This window comes from Ranitomeya variabilis, chromosome 1 (genome assembly GCF_051348905.1).
Source record: "Ranitomeya variabilis isolate aRanVar5 chromosome 1, aRanVar5.hap1, whole genome shotgun sequence".
NCBI classification, from domain to species: Eukaryota; Metazoa; Chordata; class Amphibia; order Anura; family Dendrobatidae; genus Ranitomeya; species Ranitomeya variabilis.
The window spans coordinates 130,280,678-130,287,104 of NC_135232.1; the positions used below are offsets into that span (position 1 = coordinate 130,280,678).

The 6,427-nt window shown below is 37.5% G+C and overlaps 1 long non-coding RNA gene across 1 annotated transcript in view; it reads right to left on the reverse strand.

Moving 5' to 3' along the window:
- Window positions 1-542: 542 nt before the first annotated feature.
- Window positions 543-6,427, reverse strand: part of LOC143793778 (uncharacterized) — a 10,648-nt gene continuing 4,763 nt past the window's right edge. The window contains exons 2-3 of the long non-coding RNA XR_013220257.1: window positions 4,017-4,048; window positions 543-1,004 (exon numbers count right to left, since the gene is read on the reverse strand). This is a non-coding gene — a long non-coding RNA (uncharacterized LOC143793778). The remainder of the gene's footprint in view (window positions 1,005-4,016; window positions 4,049-6,427) is intronic.

The following is a 6,427-nucleotide window of genomic DNA, read 5'->3' on the forward strand; positions in this document are numbered from 1 at the left end:
AGGAGGCACAGAATTCATTTAATAACATATAAACCTACTCTATATAGAAGACATTGCAGCTTTTCCATAAAACCTCTCCATATTGTCTGCCAATAAAAGGGTCGCCGAGCAAAAAACAATGCATCAAAAGTTGCATATACATTACCATCCATTTCCATGAAGTCTTTGCTAATAAAACCAGGTCCTCGGCGTTAATAATAACGACACACAATACTCCAATCATGAGGTCTATATAAAATCTACACACTTATAGGTCCTTTTTATATATGTACCTGGATCAGTCCTTTCCCATAAGTCCTTTTGGGGATTATAGGATCCTATGTGAATCGATGTTTTGGAAGGAGTTTTTACTTTCGGTTATCTAGCTTTATGAAAACCGATAAACTCATACAGCTAGATAACCAAAGATAACAACCACTTCTCGTTTACAGGTCCAGACTGGAAAACCACATTCCCTGGGATCAACGCCTGGTAACAATGATCCTCTGGACAAACACATCGCTCATTGCCTGGAATCAGCTCCATAACCAACCATAGGGATCTGTTGCCATCAAAGTTTATACCCAACTTTCCTCCTGGTGAGTTATTCCTTTTGTGATAATCACCAAATATATGCAGCAGAGATGAGAAACCTCCAGCAGCAGCTCCCAAGGTGCAAGGAGCAGCCTCCATCCCTTTCCAGGCCTCTATTTGCATTGTAAATTGCTTCATACTCCCATAAAAGCCCTATGAAGATGTAAAGGCTTGTGCTCTGCGCAGCTCAGACCTCCACAGCAACAAAATCCCAATCCAGTCCAAAGTGACAAGACGATTCAATGGTCTGATCCTGATCCTCCCGTCTCATGCATGCCAGGGCTTTTCCTCTTCCCCAAATGATGGCAGCTGGATGGCAAACATCTCATGTATGGTGTGCGTTTAGGGGGGCAGCTCCTTGCAGGATTCACATGAAGAAGAACGAGATGCAGTGTTGCTGCCTTGCTGCTGCTGCTGCTGCTGCCACCGGTCTGAAAAAGGAGAAAAGGGCCATCATTGGAGGGAGGGGGTGGAGGGGGCTTTTCATTTGCCAAAAAATGTGGACCAGCCCGGCAAGGTTAAAGGTCCCGGACAGCAGGAGACCAAGGTAATGATGATGTCATGAAGCGGAGAGAAGAAGGGAGAGCTCAAGTACACGGCTATTGATATGCACGAGTGATCAGCACTCGCCTTCAGCACCACCATCGCATGGACAGCTCCCAGATCTTTCATACACAGCTATGTATTATACTCATAAACCTGCTGCCAGCACCAGTCCGGGGCCCTCTTCACCCGGAAGCCGGGCACAGCAGCCCACAGCCCACAGCTACAGTCGTGGCCAAAAGTTTTGAGACTGACACAAATTTTGGATTTGACAAACTTTACCTCTTCAGCGCTTTTGGATCTTTTAGTCAGACGTTTCTCTGGTTAGTACAATTATCAGCATATCCTACGTTTTTACACTTTTGACAAATACATCAAGTTTATGCAAAGACTAAATATTTACAGTGTTGACCCTTATTTTTCAAGGCTTTTGCCGTTTGCCATGACAGCTGGATATCAGATCCTGGGACAAATCCTGACTGATGACGGCCCATTCTTGTCTAATCAGCGCTTGGCGTTTATCACAATATCTGTGTAAAACCTGATGTACAGTATTTGTCAATAAAGTCTAAAACTTAAGAAATACCGATAATTATTCTTCAGGAACCAGAGAAATGTCCAACTAAAAAATCTAAAAATACTGAAGCAGCAAATTTTGTGAAAAAAACATAAATTTATGTCAGTCTCAAAACTTTTGGCCAAAATCTATTGATAGCTAAGGCAGGGAGCTGGAGACCCTATCTCCAGCATCTCTCCTCTGTGCAGTGAGAATGGGAGGCTTGTTGTTTTTGCTTTAAGCAAGGCCTTGTTTGTTTCAGACTGGGAATCATGGCTGTGAGCCGCAGTGAGTCAGTGGGTAATCACAACACCACCTTCCCATGGGTCCACACATAGCACTATGCTCTACCATGATTGACCAGGTGGGCAAAATTTAATTTCTGTACCAATGCCAAATCGAAAGAGAGAACCAGAATTAGAAAACAGCTCTTATAGTATAATAATTCACAAATCTAATATATTAGTACAGTCAATTCAATGGAACATGGTCTCACAGCAGCTATGTAGACCTATATCTGTCTATCTGTCTATCTATCTATCTATCTATCTATATCTCATATCTATCTACCTACCGGTATCTATCTATCTATCTATCTATCTATCTATCTATCTATCTATCTATCTATCTATCTATTATATAATCTATCTATTATCTATCTATCTATCTATCTATCTATCTATCTATCTATCTCTATCTATTATCTATCAATCTGTCTATCTATCTATCTATCTATCTATCTATCTATCTATCTATCTATCTATGCTTGAGAAAGGCTCATTTGAGCCGAAACGTCGCACCAGACATGTGGGTCTGATTAAACTCTGCACAGTTATTCGGAAAATGGAGTGCTGCCTTCTGTTTTGAACTTTATGCATTCAAGATAACCAGTGCAAAACCTGGAGGATTTGCACCCAGAGATAAGTTATAAGATTTTTGTGCTGTTCCTTTTTTATGAATCAATCTATCTATCTATCTATCTATCTATCTATCTATCTATCTATCTATCTATCTATCTATCTATCTATCTATTTATTCTTCTATCTATCTATCTATCTATCTATCTATCTATCTATCTATCTATCTATCTATCTATCTATCTATCTATCTATTATCCAGAAAAATGAAGGCAGCACTCTCAAGCTTGAGAAAGGTCCACATCCTGGATGGAAACATTGCACATGGGCCAAAAACCACATTTATTTCTTCCATTGGAGTGCTGCCTTCATTTTTCTGGATAATAGCATGAGGTTTGGTACATACCTGGAAGGATTTTTTGCACCCTTTGTTTTCTTTTGGTGCTGCTTTTTGTTTTATCTATCTATCTATCTATCTATCTATCTATCTATCTGTCTGTCTGTCTGTCTGTCTGTCTGTCTGTCTGTCTATCTATCTATCTATCTATCTACAGTATCTACCCCAATACACCAATTGGTGTCATACATTTAAAACGAGCAAATCCCTTCAATTCAGTTACGGAATGAGTGCTACAGTAATAATATTGTTTACTACCTTGGGAATATTGCTAGTCCAGGATTGTCAGTGCTGCTGCTATACACAATGCTGCCAATCCCCTTTTGGCCCTCCCTTATTATATAATGTCGTGGACTTTTCTCATGGTGTATCATTCTTCATACACCTGGTCAAAACCTAATAATGATGTTAATTAATGTGTCCAATGCAAAGAAATTAACAATACTCTAAAGTTTCATATACTTGATAATTTGGGCCAGAAACATTGCATCAATTACAACTTTATTTTTCTCAATCTCAAAAACCTTTCCACAGTAATGATCAAAACTGCAAATAAAAAATGGCTATGCCATCTAATGCTATAAGCCTTAAGCTGTGGCGCTGCCCTCCTATTCCAGAGATGCCATATTTGTGCGATATCACACAGAGCCACCGACCAGCTATACACACAGTGCAATCAGCAGCATTTGCTTCTTAGATTTTTTTTAAAATATATACGTATATTTTACATTTCTAGGGCTCACTCATCATACTTGAAGTCAAGTGATCGCTGCAACAATACTGAGCGTCATGAGTTAACCCATTACTGGATGAGTTGCAAGTTTTTGTGCTTGTGTGAGTCTTATTGCTGTACGTGACGTCATATGGATCGTATTGGGCACAGGCAGAATGCTGGTGTAGTACAATAAAAAAACATAATTCAGAAACATCTGCATTTATTTCTACTTGTAATAATTCCAAAATGTTTCTGAGGATAAATATATTCAGAGCACACAGAATAGATAGGATGGAAATGCTGGCCTGCACTGCTGCATACTGGCTGCACGAGCACACACCAAGCAAAGCGCTCCAGAGACACATCTATATTTACCTCAGCTCACAGGGCCGCATCCACAGTCATTACTGGAAGAAAAAAAAGAGATTTAACATTTATATCTTAACCTTCTCCTGCTCAAAACAACAAGCTGGTAGAAATATAGCCCAAAGTAATATCTATCTATCTATCTATCTATCTATCTATCTATCTATCTATCTATCTATCTATCTATCTATTATCTAACATCTATCTTCTATTTAAATAATGTATATATATATATGTATATATTTGAAGTATAATGAAAGAAAAACTTAAATACAAGTCATTTCCTATTATTCCCAAAGAGCATTTAATTCTATTCTAAACACGTGGATCAGAAATTGTTTAGATATTTAAGTTTATGAAATAGTCGCAATATTATTGTTATGTGTACAATATATGGTTGACATTTTAGAGTAGTAGTACTGCCACACTAATATAATTAATAATGCATATCTTTATATAGAAATATATATATTTGTACACGTAAATATTATGTAATTAATATTCTCTATGTATATATATATATATATATATATATATATATATATATATATATATATATATATATGTGTGTGTGTGTGTGTGTGTGTGTTTGTACTATAGTTAATATTCTGTGTATATATGCTAATACAATGGAATTGATATTCTGTGTGTATATATAAATACATATACATGTACACACACAAACACACACACATTAATTATATTAACATGGCTATAATTTGACTCAGAGATAACAACTATATGTTGTATATTGTTATTAGAAATATCAGTGATATTAGTATGATTAATGTTTAACCTCAAAAATCTAAACAGTTTTTGATCTATAATTTGTAAAGCGCTGCGGAATATGTTGGCGCTATATAAATAAAATTATTATTATTATGTATATATATATATGTATGTGATTGTATATATACAGTATATATATTTATGTGTGTATGTGTGTGTATATATATATGTGTAAGTATGTATGTGTGTATGTATGTGTGTGTATGTGTTTGTGTATATTTATATTATTTATAATATATATATATATATATATATATATATATATATATATATATATATATATATATATATATATATATATACACACACACATGAGGCAGGGCCGGTGTCCGGAGTCTAGGCCTACCATGCCATCTGCATTGTCGTAGTGAGCTCCGGCTGTATCCTATTTACAGCAAGCATTGAACTTGGCATTGAGCAGGACAGAGCAGAGAAAGTCAAGAACATGTAATAAATATGGTATAGATTTGCTCATTTGCTTCCTCACCTGCACAGATCCTCTAGGAATGATGTGCATTTTTTTCCATTTTTTTGCAATGTGTCACATTTTCTAATGTTGTAAATAATATTAAACTTTTTTTTATTATTTCAATATTTTGTTCTAAAAAAAATGCTTTTACCGATGAAAGAATTGCTCCAGAGATGATGAGGGTGACAGTTCCATTTTAATTGTTCTGCTGCAATATTTAAGTTTGGCTCCAGAACAATGATTGGTGGGTCTAATATGTCCTATCAGGTCAGATGATCTCCAGAGCAATAAACTAGGAATTGTTGCACTGGGTTCCGCTCAGTACAGGCCTCTCGAACAGGAATCATAAATGACTCTGATTTTTTTTTTCTCATTAACACGTGGTTACCATAGTAATTACTGTACTTCCTAAAACCAACTGGATGCCAGATCGCGGCAACAGGTCTGCCTTGATGAAGACGCAATCAATTAGCAAACCACAGACCGGAGTACAGAGAATAATCCACACTGGAATGTCCCCAGATATCTGGTTACAAGGAGCCGGGACACATCAGCAGGACTTTGCTTTGGGTATTGAACAAGCAGGAAGAACTCGACTGCAAGTTGATATCCTGTGAAAGTTCCCATTAAATAATCTGTAAACCGAGAATGAACTTGTCCCACTCCCTTGATGAATAATAAAATGTACTTACAGCGTCAAGACACATTCACCAAGCAGCAAGAATAAAATATCCCATGCACACAGTAAATGATCCTCCTGCTCCACAAATGCGATGAGAGATGCAGCTTAATCCTATTGTAGAGTTGTTGTTTAGTTCTTGAAGGTCATTTCACCCCCCCCTTCCAAAATAAAAAAAAAAAGTGGGGGAGGGGGTACCCCCCTTGAGATATATGCTTAATAAACACTGGCTGGAGAGTGAAGTGTTCTAGAGAAGGGGTCTGCAAGTTTTTTGGGGGGGCTGGACAAGGTCTAGTCCAGCCCTCTCTGCTGAGGAGGACGTGCTCTGAAACCCAACCAGTTCCCCCCTAATTCTTTTGTTAGTGGTGAACTGAAGCCCCATTGTCCAGCCATTGGCACGGTCTTTTGCAGTTCGAGCATTGTCACAGATAATGAATTTGCTCCAGCCCCTCTCATAGTCCTCATGTGGCAGACGGAACAAAT